We start from the raw sequence: 13,361 nt of genomic DNA, 5'->3' as shown, positions 1-13,361 counted from the left end.
CTTTGGAACTTCCTAGAGACTTGTTGAATGGCTTTGACCAAAATGCTTATGCAAATTTCTGCAGCAGACTTGAATTTCTCCTTAGAAAAAAAATTTCTCATCACTTAATTCCCTGAGATGGACAAATGCCTTCCCTTAGGCTGGCCAACTATATTTCTTTCTGAAGCTTCTAAGAGTCTGGCGATTCATCCCTCTATTAGGATCACCAAACCCCTTCAGGTGACCCTTTTAGACGGAGTCTAATGCCATCCCCTGCCATCTCTCTCTTATGCTGGCCCCACCTGTGGTCCACAGGAAACATGAATCCAGTGCCCCCGGCAATCAGGAAGGCTGGCAGCCCTGAAACCCAGCTACCTCCCTTGTTCCACCATCAGGGCAGGTAGCCAGACTCCTGGTGTTCTTTTTTGTTGTGTATGTGTCTCTGTGTGTGTTTTTCCATTTCCAGAAATGAACCAGCTAGCAGCTCACCCTGTCCGCCAAATTGCAGGAACATATATTCAGCTCCCTGACGGGTACCACTGAAGGCCCTTCCCCGGGGCTTGAAGAAATACCCTCACTGAATTCGATTTCCTCAAGTAATTGAAGAGCTTCCCCTTTACTGTTCCACTCAATGGCCCCCGCTTTACGGGGACACTTCCAGGCTGGGGATTGGAGAGGTGCTCTGCTACCTAAGGACTCTGGCCCGTCTCATTTTTTCGCCCTCTCTTCCATTTAGGAGGAGATTCAACCTTTTAGAAGCTCACTGTTTTGAGTAAGAGCCACTGTTTGCCGGATCCCAGCCCGCTCTGCCTCCATTATGTGGCTCATCTCTTCTATGGCTGCAGAGGAATTAACATCCCCGGAATCTCTAGTGAAGCTGCCTTCACATTCTCTTTCTGTTTGAACTTTCAGCCCACCTCAACCTGAGGCCATAGGCAGCTGGACTCCACCAATGCCACTGCCACCATCCCCAAAAGGCCAGGGGCTCTCATCCCAGTAGTAGTAATTAGTCTGTGATGCGGAATTCATAGTATTTCAACATTGGGTTCCAAAAAAGGAACCTGAGCATCCCTGGGTCTCACTAACCTATGGGAATGTGCAAATGGGGCCACCTTAAGGTAATAACAACATTTCAGTGCCTCTTTCTCTGCCCAAGTATTTCTGGGGGCCTGAGGGAAATCTCACTTGTGCTCCTAAATCCAGGCACCCAGGCTGACAGCAACTCTCTCTCCATCTCCTGCTGAGCATTCCCCCAGGGAATTAAAGCTCTTCAGGCATCAGTTCTGCACTGGGCAGAGCAGTGTCTATGTCCAGTGGGGAAATGCCTTTCCCTCTCTTTTGTGTTGCACTTCATTAAGGGGCCACCTAAGCAATGCCTGTGCACTCCGGCATCGTGCAGGGCTTGTAGAACCACAGCTTCTAGGTTAACTTTCAGCTTTTCTTTTTGCTTCGGATGGATGCAGCACTGGACTAAATGTGGTGACAAACAACATTCACTTACTCTTTTATTCAACACCTATTTCCTGAATTCCTTATTCATGCTAGCCACATGATGAACATGATAAACAAGATAAATGCGGTTTCTGTGCCCATGGAGTTTACGGTCTGGTGCAAGATCAAAAAGCGCATACACATACACAAACACAAACAAAAAAGCAGTTATGATTTAATGTCCAAGACTTTGTTATTGGTTCAAGTTTATCATGCCTGGATGCTTCTTCTGCTTGGATGAGTTTTGTGCGTGCAGCTTGTCAACTCTCAGGCAAACAGACCCTGTCAACCGACCCCACTGCAACCCCACTGCTACTGGACTGCCTGCTGGGGCCCAGTGAGGGAAGTTAACTCTTACTGTGCTAAAGTGTCTGATTTGTTTCAACACTCTAACAACCAAAGAAAACACTGATTGTATCTTTTAAAGAGCTTTTCTTCCTTTCCCATTCTACACTATGGATTCCAAACTTCAGACTTTATGTAAATTTGAAGCTTCTGGCCGAGCATGTGGCTTATGCCTATAATCCTAGCACTTTGGGAAGCCAAAGTGGATGGATTGCTTGAGCTCAGGAGTTCGAGACCAGCTTGGGCAACATGGTGAAACCCTGTCTCTACCAAAAATACAAAAATTAGCCAGGCAGAGTGGCACATGCCTGTAGTCCTAGCTACTGGGAGGCTGAGGTGGGAAGATCACTGGAGCCCAAGAAGTCAAGGCTGCAGTGAGTCGTGATCATACCACTGCACCCCAGCTTGGGAGACAGAGCAAGACCCAGTCTCAAAACAATAAAATAAAAATAAATAAATAAATAAAATCTGAGTCATCTTCACCTACTTTGTGCCATTTACAGGCCAGCTGCTCTTGGTGAGAATGGAGGTGTGTGGTGATCTCTCATTTCCCACTTTGTGCTTTGTGGCAGAAACTGCTATTATCCCCAAATATCCATTCTCCTCTTCTTCCTTATTAATGAGACTCCCAAATTTTTGCTGGACTTGTGGCCACCCTGAATCAAGACTACATTTCCCAGTATCCCATGCTGTGGGACTAGCTTTTGGCCAACATGATCTGAATCAAATGATGTGAGCAACCTTTTTTTCTGCCCTCAAATGGCAGGGGTGATGGCAAAAATTCCGGTAGCAAAAATGGATGATGTGGCCAGGCATGCTGGCTCACACCTACAATCCCATCACTTTGGGAGGCTGAGGTGGGCAGATCATCTGAGGTCAGGAGTTCGAGACCAGCCTGGCCAATGTGGTGAAACCCCATCTTTACTAAAAATACAAAAATGAGCCGGATGTGGTGGCACACACCTGTAGTGCCAGCTACTCGGGAGGCTGAGGCAGGAGACTCACTTGAACCCAGGAGGCGGAGGTGGCAGTGAGAAGAGATTGTGCCACTGCACTCTAGCCTAGGTAACAAAGCAAGACTCTTGTCTCAAAAAAAAAAAAAAAAAGGAAAGAAAGAGAAAAAAAGAGGATAGTGAAGGCCTATATATTAGTCTGTTTTCATACTGCTGATAAAGACATGCCTGATACTGGGTAATTTATAAAGAAAAAGGCGTTTAATGGACTCACAGTTCCATGTGGCTGGGGGGGCCTCACAAGCCTGGCAGAAGGCAAAAAGAATGTCTTACATGGTGGCAGACAAGAAGATAATGAGAGACCAAGTGAAAGGGGTTTTGCCTTATAAACCCATCAGATCTTGTGAGACTTATTCACTATCACAAAAACAATATGGGGGAAACCACCCCTGTGATTCAATTATCTCCCACTGAGTCCCTCCCACAACACATGGGAATTATGGGAACTACAATTCAAGATAAGATTTGGGTGAGGACACAGCCCAACCATATCATTCTGCCCCTAGCCTCTCCCAAATCTCATGTCCTCACATTTCAAAACCAGTCATGCCTTCCCAACAGTCCCCCAAAGTCTTAACTCATTTCAGCATTAACTCAAAAGTCCACAGTCCAAAGTCTCATCTGAGACAAGGCAAGTCCCTTCCAACTATGAGACTACAAAATCAAAAGCAAGTTAGTTACTTCCTAGATACAACGGGGGTACAGGCATTGGGTAAATACAGCTATTCCAAATGGGAGAAATTGGCCAAAACAAAGGGGCTACAGTCCCCATGCAAGTCCAAAATCCAGTGGGGCAGTCAAATCTTAAAGCTCCAAAATGATCTCCATTGACTCCGTGTCTCACATCCAGGTAACACTGATACAAGGCTCCCATGGCCTTGGGCAGCTCTACCCGTGTGGCTTTGCAGGGTACAGCCCCTCTCCTGGCTGCTTTCATGGGCTGGTGTTGAGTGTCTGTTGCTTTTCCAGGCATAAAGTGCAAGCTGTCAGTGGATGTACCATTCTGAGATCTGGAGGATGGTGGCCCTCTTCTCACAGCTCCACCAGGCAGTGCCCCAATGGGGGCTCTGCATGGAAGCTTCAACTTCCCATTTTCCTTCCACACTGCCCTAGCAGAGGTCTTCCATGACAGCTCCACCCCTGCAGCAAACTTCTGCCTGGACATCCAGGTGAAATCTAGGTGGAGGTTCCCAAATTTGAATTCTTGACTTCTGTGCACCCACAGACTCAATACCATGTGGAAGCTGCCAAGGCTTGGGGCTTGCACCCTCTGAAGCCATGACTTGAGCTGTACTTTGGCCCCTTTTAGCCATGGCTGGGATGCAGGCAACAAGTCCCCAGGTTGCACACAGCAGGGGGGCCCTAGGCCTGGCCCACGAAACCAGGTTTTCTTCCTAGGCTCCAGGTCTGTGATGGGAGGGGCTGCCACAAAGATCTCTGACATGACCTGGACACATTTTCCCCATTGTCTTGGTGATTAACATTTGACTCCTCATTACTTATGCAAATTTCTTCAGCTGGCTTGGATTTCTCCTCAGAAAATGTTTTTTTTGGCCGGGCATGGGGGCTCATGCCTGTAATCCCAGCACTTTGGGAGGCTGAGGTGGTGGATCACTTGAGGTCAGGAGTTCAAGACCAGCCTGGCCAGCCAACATGGTGAAACCCCATCTCTACTAAAAATACAAAATTAGCTGGGCATGGTGGCATGCACCTGTAATTCCAGTTACTTGGGAGACTGAGACAGAAGAATTGCTTGAATCTGGGAGGCAGAGGTTGTAGTGAGCCAAGGTCATGCCACTGCACTACAGCCTGGGTGACAGAGCTAGATTCCATCTCAAAAAAAAAAAAAAAAAAGAAAGAAACGGGTTTTTATTTTCTATCACATCGTCAGGCTGCAAAATTTTCTGAACTTTTATGCGCTGTTTCTGTTTTAAAACTGAATGCTTTTAACAGCATCTACATCACCTCTTGAATGCTTTGCTGCTTAGAAATTTCTTCTGCCAGATACCCTAAATCATCTACCTCAAGTTCAATGTTCTGCAAATATCTAGGTCAGGGGCAAAATGACATGACACCAGTCTTTGTGGTAAAACATAGCAAGAGTCACCTTTACTCCAGTTCCCAATAAATTCCTCATCTCCATTTGAGACCACCTCAGCCTGGATTTAATTGTCCATATCATTATCAGCAGTTTGGTCAAAGCAATTCAACAAGTCTCTAGGAAGTTCCATATTTTCCCACACTTTCCTGTCTTCTGAGCCCTTCAAACTGTTCCAATCTCTACCTGTTACCCAGTTCCAAAGTTGCTTCCACATTTTTGGGTTACTTCACAGCAGCAGCCCACTCCAGTACCAACTTACTGTATTAGTCCCTTTTCATGCTGCTGATAAAGACATACTCGAGACTGGGTAATTTATAAAGAAAAAGAGTTTTAATGGACTCACAGTTCCACGTGGCTGGGGAGGCCTCACAATCACAATTGAAGGCAAAAGGCACGTCTTACAGGGTGGCAGACAAGAAGAGAATGAGATACCAAGTGAAAGGGGTTTCCCCTTATAAAACCATCAGATCTCATGAGACTTATTCATTACTGTGAAAACAGTATAGGGGAAACTGCCCCCATGATTCAGTGATCTCCCACCACGTCCCTCCCACAACACATGAAAATTACGGGAACTACAATTCAAGATGAGATTTGGGTGGGGACACAGCCAAACCATATCAGTCTATAATCCCAGCACTTTGGGAGACCAAGAGAGGAGTATCACTTGAGGCCAGAAGTCGGAGACTTGCTTGGGCAACATAGCGAGACTTCCTCTCTAAAAACAAATAAAAAACCAAGTTAGCCAGGCATGGTGTCATGTTCCTATAGTCCTAACTGTTCCAGAGGCTGAGTTGGAAAGATCACTTGGGTCCAGGAGTTCAAGGCTACAGTGACCCATGATTGTGCCACTGCACTCCAGCCTAGGCAACAGAGCGAGGCCCTCTTTTTCTCTCTCATTAAAAAAAAGAAAAAGAAGAAAAAAAGAGAAAAGAATAGGTTAGTGAGGCTGGCCAAAGTGGTGATAACCTCTTGCACTAGGTCCTGGCAGCTGGTAGCAGGGGAGCCAGGAGGTGTAGCACTCTGCCTGGTAAAGCAGGCTGTCGGGGTCTGTTTGTCTAAGAGTTGACTGGCTGCAAGCACAAAAATATAAAAGGGGGCCAGGGACTTGCTAATCTTGGGGGAGAGTGGGGGCAGCTCAGTGCAAGGACTGGGGAAGGTAGGGAACTTTAAGGTAAAAAGGAGGTGGATTCATGGAGAGGGAAGAGGAAAGTTGAGGGTTGGGGATGCGTGAGGAGGAGCTGAGATCTCGGAGAGACATTCTTTGTTGGCCTAGTGACACCACATAAATACCTCTGTGCATGGTGGGAGGGACTAGCTCCTCCCCAAACACTGTTTAGATTTTGGCCTTGAAAACCATGACTACTAACGTTCCTTGGGTTTTCTGTCAGTGTGACCAGTTTCCTCAGCTCCCAGCTGGCACATAAAGAAGATGTGTTCTTTTCTTGCCCATGTGAGGCTACAGGATCTCATGAGGAACACCCCATGAACAAACAGTACTGCTGAACCCTCACCTGCCTCTTGTCCTAACCTCAGTCCTCCCCCTGCATACTCCCAGCTCTGTGGCCTGGGGTTACAGACACACCCGCAGATCAATGTGAGGAGCCAGTTGCCCAGAGAAACACAGCAGAGGCTTCAGTGGAGCCTGACAGTCATCTGGGGTTAAACACCAGCCTGGAATTTTAGCTTCCTGTCCCGGAAAAACCAAATACATAAATCACTTCTCTCTCTCTCTCTCTCTCTTTTTTTTTAAAATGGAGTCTTGCTTTGTCACCCAGGTTAGAGTACAGTGGTGTGATCTCAGCTCACTGCAACCTCTGCCTCCCAGGTTCTAGTGATTCTCCTGCCTCAGCCTCCTGAGTAGCTGGGATTATAGGCGTGCGCCACCATGCCCGGCTAATTTTTGTATTTTTAGTAGAGATGGGGTTTCACCATGTTGGTCAGGCTGGTCTTGAACTACTGACCTTGTGATCCGCCTGCCTCGGCCTCCCAAAGTGCTGGGATTATACGGCATGAACCGGCCTAATAATTTATCTTACTATTAGAATTTCAGGCTTCCTTTTTTATTTGCTTGCTTTCTTGTTGGTCTGTGACTTGGAACACAGAACCTTTCAATCCCTCTGATATGGGCTCCATCCAAATCTCAAGTCGAACTGTAATTCCCAGTGTTGGTGTGTTGGAGGAGAGGCCTGGTGGGAGGTGATTGGATCATGGGGGCAGATTTCCCCCTTGCTGTTCTCGTGATAGTGAGTGAGTTCCCATGAGATCTGGTTGTTTGAAAGTGTGTAGTACAGCTGGGTGCGGTGGCTCACACCTGTAATCCCAGTACTTTGGGAGGCTGGGGTGGGTGGATCACCTGAGGTCGGGAGTTAGAGACAAACCTGACCAACATGGAGAAACTCTGTCTCTACTAAATACAAAATCAGCTGGCATGATGGCTCATGTCTATAATCCCAGCTACTTGAGAGGCTGAGGCAGGAGAATCACTTGAACCTGGGAGATGGAGGTTGCGGTGAACCAAGGTTGCACCATTGCACTCCAACCTGGACAACAAGAGCAAAACTCTGTCTCAAAAAAAGAACCAAATCAAACCAAACAAACAAGCAAAAAAAACAAAGTGTGTGGTACCTCCCCCTTGACTTTTCCTCTCTCCCACTCCACCATGTGAAGAAGATGCTTGCTTCCCCTTGCCCTTCTGTCCTGATTGTAAGTTTCCTGAGGGCTCCCCAAGCATGATTCTTGTACAGCCTGTGGAACTGTGAGCCAATTAAACTTCTTTTATTCATAAATTACCCAGTCTCAGGTAGTTCTTTATAGCAGTGCTAATATACCCCGTTAGCAGTACTAGTACACCCTTCCTCTGCTAAGTGTCTATTGATCTGAAAACACATGCTATGAAACATTAAGATGCTACTTGAGACCATGTGTTTCTTTTATCAAGTGAGAGATTCCTTTATAATTTGGATAATTTCACTCCATTTGCAAGTAGGATGCTCTAGAACTGATGTTATAAAGTCAGTTTAATGATTTAAATCCCACTGTGGAGAAATTAGATCTCTGCAGAAAAGTACATCCCTGCCCCTTCCCAACTCCCCAGTCAAGGGGATCTTCCTGCTCAGCCTGGAGAATGCCTCTCAGAAGGTGGCTAATGTACCATATCTGGCCCCTAGTGTGGGCAGTGGGCAAGTAGTCAGGTGGCTTCTCAAGTGGAGAAAGTTGAATGCTATTTTTCAGAGACATTGGATGTGAGGGTGATCTGGCTGTGACATCTGTCACCCCAGTGATTGCCATGGTTGATTTGGCTCATCTGGCTGGCTAGGCGGTGTCCCCTTCCTCCCTTACCCCTGCATGTGCATCCCTCCCAAAGCTGTACGCTCAGTTGAAGAGGATGACCATCCCCAATAGAGGAGGATATCTTCGGTCAAGGGTATACGAGTAGCTGCGCTCCCCTGCTAGAATCTCCAAACAAGCTCTCAAGGTCCAGAGACATGATGTGAACTTCAGGTCTCAGTTGATGATCACGTGGTTGTGTGGTGGTGCAGATTGTGTCTCTGATGAGCAGCAGGACTTGGGCAGTACAGAGGATGATGTCAGCATATCACCATCATCCTCAGGTGGGGCAGGTCATTATGAAGTTTCACTGGTTTGCCTCTGGTTTCATTGGAGGGTTCCTCTCTCCTCCCCCCAAGGTGAATGTTTCATCAACAAAATCAGGCTAATAGAAGTCTCAGGTTGTCACTTTTGGTGCCTTGAATAGGATATTTGTGTGAGAGCCTCTTTGATTAACCCATTGCCAGCCCCCTCCAACCCTGACCTCTGAACCTTCACAATCTCCATCCCCTACTCTCCCCGCCAACCAAGTGGCTCTGGATCCCAGTCAGGCGCTAAAAATCTGCTATTTGTGCTTAGGTTAGCTTTACCCATAGCTGAATGGCTGTGAAGTTCACGGTGGAAGATCTCTAAGGGGGGCAGTTTTGCTGCTTCTATGATGCAACAGGCATGATGGTAATCCATCCATCTGCAATTTCTTGTTGCTCAGTATGTATATGATTTAGAATTAGAAGCACATAATAAATAGCCTTGTTACTGGCATCCCTTCCCCTAATCTTGCTTTCCCTTTGTATTAGGCCATTCTTGCATTGCTATAAAGAAATACTTGAGACTGGGTAATTTATGAGAAAAGAGGCTTAATTGGCTCACAGTTCTGCAGGCTGTACAGCAAGCATAGCAGCATCTGTTTCTGGGGAGCCCCAGGAAGCTTTCAATCATGGTGGAAGGTGAAGGGGGAGCAGGCATCTCACATGGCGGGAGCAGGAGTGAGAGAGCAGGATGGTAAAGGTGCTACACCTTTTTAAATGACCAGACATCATGGGAACTCACTCACTATGGTGAGTACAGTACTAAAGGGGATGGTACTAGACCATTTATGAGAAATCTGCCCCCATGGTCCAATCACCTCCCACAAGACCCCACCTCCAACATTGGTGATTACATTTCAATATGAGATTTGGGCAGGGACATGGATTCAAACTGTATCACCCTTCATATCATCCTTTATAATACTATGCAAATCTGATCATGGCCAGGTTCAGTTTTTTTTTAAAGGCTTCCCAGAAACTACTGAATCTTATGACCCAAATCTCTTTGCATGGCAGACAAGTTGCTGAAGGAAGCCTGTCTGGCTGGATTCAGTGGCTCACACCTGTAATCACAGCACTCTAGGAGGTCTATTTGGGAAGATTGCTTGCGCCTAGGAGTTCAAGACCAGCCAGGGCAACAAAGAGAGACCACTGTCTCTGCAAAAAACAAATAAATAAATAAATAATAAAAAATAAAAACAAATAAACAAATTAGCCAGGCGTTGTGGTGCATGCCTATAGTCCCAGCTACTGAGGAGGCTGAGGTGAGGGGATATCTTGAGCCCAGGAGGTAGAGGCTGCAGTGAGCTGAGATCACACCACTGCACTCCAGCCTTAGTGTCAGAGTGATACCCTGTCTTGGAAAAAAAAAAACAAGAAAGCAAGCCTGTCTGATTTCATGAAAAGTTTTTGCAGGAGATGCTTTTAGTGTCCACAAAACAGCCATCCTCTACTTCCTTACTGGCAAAGCTTTCATGAATTTTATTTATCTGCCATTTCAGTGCTGCTTTCTCAGATACAGGCATACCTTGGAGATATTACAGGCTCAGTTCCAGTTCATCACAATAAAGGGAACATCTCAGTAAAGTAAGTCACAAAGTTTTTGTTTTCCCAGTGCACATAAAAGTTATGTTTACACTATACTATGGTCTATTACATGTGCAATAGCAATAGCATTATGTCTTAAAGAAGTACATACCTTAATTTTAAAATACTTTATTGCTAAAAAATGCTAAGGATCATCTGAGCCTTAGGAGAGTTATAATCCTTTTGCGGGTGGAGGGTTTTGCCCTGATGTGGATGGTTGCTGTCTGATGAGAGTGGGGGCTGTTGAAGCTTAAGTGGCTGTGGCAATTTCTTAAATTAAGACAACAACGAAGTTTGCCACATAGATTGACTCTTCCTTTTGCGAGAGATTTCTCTGTAGCATGTGATGCTGTTTGATAGCATGTTATCCACAGTAAAACTTCTTTTGAAATTGGAGTCAATTCTCTCAGACCCTGCTGCTTCTTTATTAACTAAGCTTATGTAATATTCTAAGTCCTTTGTTGTCAACAATGTTCATAGCATCTTCAACAGGAGTAGATTCCATCTCAAGAAATCACTTTCTTTGCTCATCCACAAGAAGCAATTCCTCATCTATTCAAATTTTATCATGAGATTATGGCAATTCAGTCACATCTTCAGGCTCCACTTCTACTTCTCTGACTTTTTCTACCACATCTGCAATTACTGAAGTCAGGAACCCCTCAAAGTCATTCATGAGGTTTGGAACCAACTTCTTCCAAACTTTTGTAAATGTCAATATTTTGACCTCCTCCCATGAATCACAAGTGTTCTTTCTTTTTTCTCTATCTCTCTTTTATTTTTGAGACGGAGTCTTGCTCTTGTCGCCCATGCTGGAGTGCAGTGGTACGATTTCAGCTCACTGCAACCTCTGCCTCCTGGATTCAAGCAATTCTCCTGCCTCAGCCTCCCAAGTAGCTGGGATTACAGGAATCTACCACCACGCCTAGCTAATTTTTGTATTTTTAGTAGAAATGGGGTTTCACCATGTTGGCCAGGCTGGTTTCAAACTCCTGACCTCAGGTAATCTGCCTGCCTCGGCCTCTCAAAGTGCTAGGATTACAGGAGTGTGCCACCACGCCCAGCTAATTTTGTATTTGTAGTAGAGATGGGGTTTCACCATGTTGGCCAGGCTGGTATGGAACTCCTAACCTCAGGTGATCCACCCACATTGGCCTCCCAAAGTGCTGGGATTGCAGGCGTGAGCCACTGCACTCAGCCCACAAGTGTTCTTAATGGGATCTAGAATGATGAATGCTTTCCAAAAGATTTTCAATGTATTTTGCCCAGATATGTCAGAGAAATCACTATCCATTGCAGCTATAACATTACAAAATTTATTTCTTAAGTAATAAGACTTGAAAGTTGAAATCACTCCTTGATCTATGTGCTGCAGAATGGACACTGTGTTAGCAAGCATGAAAACAACATTTATCTCCTTGTACCTCTCCATCAGAGCTCTTGGGTGGCCAACTACATTGTCAATGAGCAGTAATATTTTGAAAGAAACCTTCTTCTTTTTTTTTTTTCCTGAGCAGTGGGTCTCTCAACAGTGGGCTTAAAATATTCAACAAACCATGCTGTAAACAGATATGCTGTCATCCAAGCTTTGTTGTTCCAGTTATAGAACACAGGCAGAGTAGATTTAGTATAATTCTTAAGAGCCAGAGGATTTTCAGAGTGGTAAATGAGCATTAGCTTCAACTTAAAGTCATCAGCTATATTAGCCTCTAACAAGAGAGTCAGACTGTCCTTTGAAGCTTTGAAGCCAGGCATTGACTTTTCCTCCGTAGCTATGAAAGTCCTAGATGGCCTCTTCTTCCAACATAAAGCTATTTTGTCTACATGGAAAATCTGTTGTTTAGTGTAGTCACCTTCACCAATTATCTTGACTAGATCTTCCAGATAACTTGATGCAGCTTCTCCATCATCGCTTGCTTCTTCACCTCGCACTTTTATGTTATAGAGCTGGCCTTCTTTGGTTTGGGTGGCAAGGAGAGGAGGTTGGGGTTTGTTTTTGACATACAAATAACTTTTTAAAACTTCAACAATAACAAATTAATACTCTGTGTGTATGTGTGTGTGTGTGTTTAAGAGAGACAGAAAATAAATGCTTCTTATTGTTTGAAGCTACTTACTTTTGGGGAAATTCATTATGCAGCAATAGGTAACAAACGCAATGGATTTTCACCAAATTTTAAGGTTTTTTTTTTTTAATTAAAAAATGACTTAAAATATATGCTATGTGGCATACAGCATATCTAATTTAGTGGTTCTGTGGTATCACCTCAAAGAAATTAGCAGTTTTACACCAGAGCAAATTAAAATGATGTACAATGTGAGGCTTGGAAAGATACTCCATGCCTTTTAACATACTGTGAATATAGAAAACAAACAGTAATTGCAAGTAGGAACCTTATATAGGAAGTTATAACTGTGAGCACTTCAAATTACAATAACTAATTTGCCATCCAGCTGCTTCTCACACGAGCAACTCCATAGAACCATTCTTCAGGCTCATTACAAATGTATTTATTTATGTCAATTGGTAACAGGGAACAATGTAGGGTTCAGTTAGTCTTTGATACAAAAATATCATTAATTTGTTGTTGCGGGAAGTCAGGGACCCTGAACAGAGGGACTGCTGGAGCCGAGGCAGAACAACATAAGTTGTGAAGATTTAATGGACATTTATCAGTTCCCAAAATTAATACTTTTATAATTTCTTATGCCTGTCTTTACTGCAATCTCTGACCATAAATTGTGAAGATTTCATGGACATTTATCACTTCCCTAATAATACTCTTATAAGTTCTTATGCCTGTCTTTACTTTAATCTCTTAATCCTGTTATCTTCATAAGCTAAGAATGTATGTCACCTCAGGATCACTATTGTACAAATTGGTTGTAGAACATTTGTGTTTGAACAATATGAAATCTGATTGTAAAGCATGTGTGTTTGAACAATATGAAATCAGTGTACCCTGAAAAAAAACAAAATAACAGTGATTTTCAGGAAACAAGGAAACATAACCATAAGGTCTGACTGCCTGCAGGGTCAGACAGAATAGAGCCATATTTTTCTTCTTGCAGAAAGCCTATAGACAGATGTGCGAGGAGAAATATCGCTGAATTCTTTTCCCAGCAAGGAATAACCCTGGGGAAGGAATGCATTCTGGGGGGGAGGTCTATAGACCGCTGCTCAGGGAGTGTCTGTCTTATGCAGTT

The 13,361-nt window shown here is 44.6% G+C and overlaps 1 protein-coding gene across 1 annotated transcript in view; it reads left to right on the top strand.

The window, feature by feature from the left end:
* The window catches only part of DDR1 (discoidin domain receptor tyrosine kinase 1), a 112,454-nt gene that overhangs the window by 72,173 nt on the left and 26,920 nt on the right, over positions 1 to 13,361 (top strand). The window lies entirely within an intron of this gene.

This window comes from Macaca mulatta, chromosome 4 (assembly GCF_049350105.2).
Source record: "Macaca mulatta isolate MMU2019108-1 chromosome 4, T2T-MMU8v2.0, whole genome shotgun sequence".
NCBI classification, from domain to species: domain Eukaryota; kingdom Metazoa; phylum Chordata; class Mammalia; order Primates; family Cercopithecidae; genus Macaca; species Macaca mulatta.
Note: the sequence above shows the minus strand (reverse complement) of the source record. Positions and strands in the feature narration are given on the sequence as shown.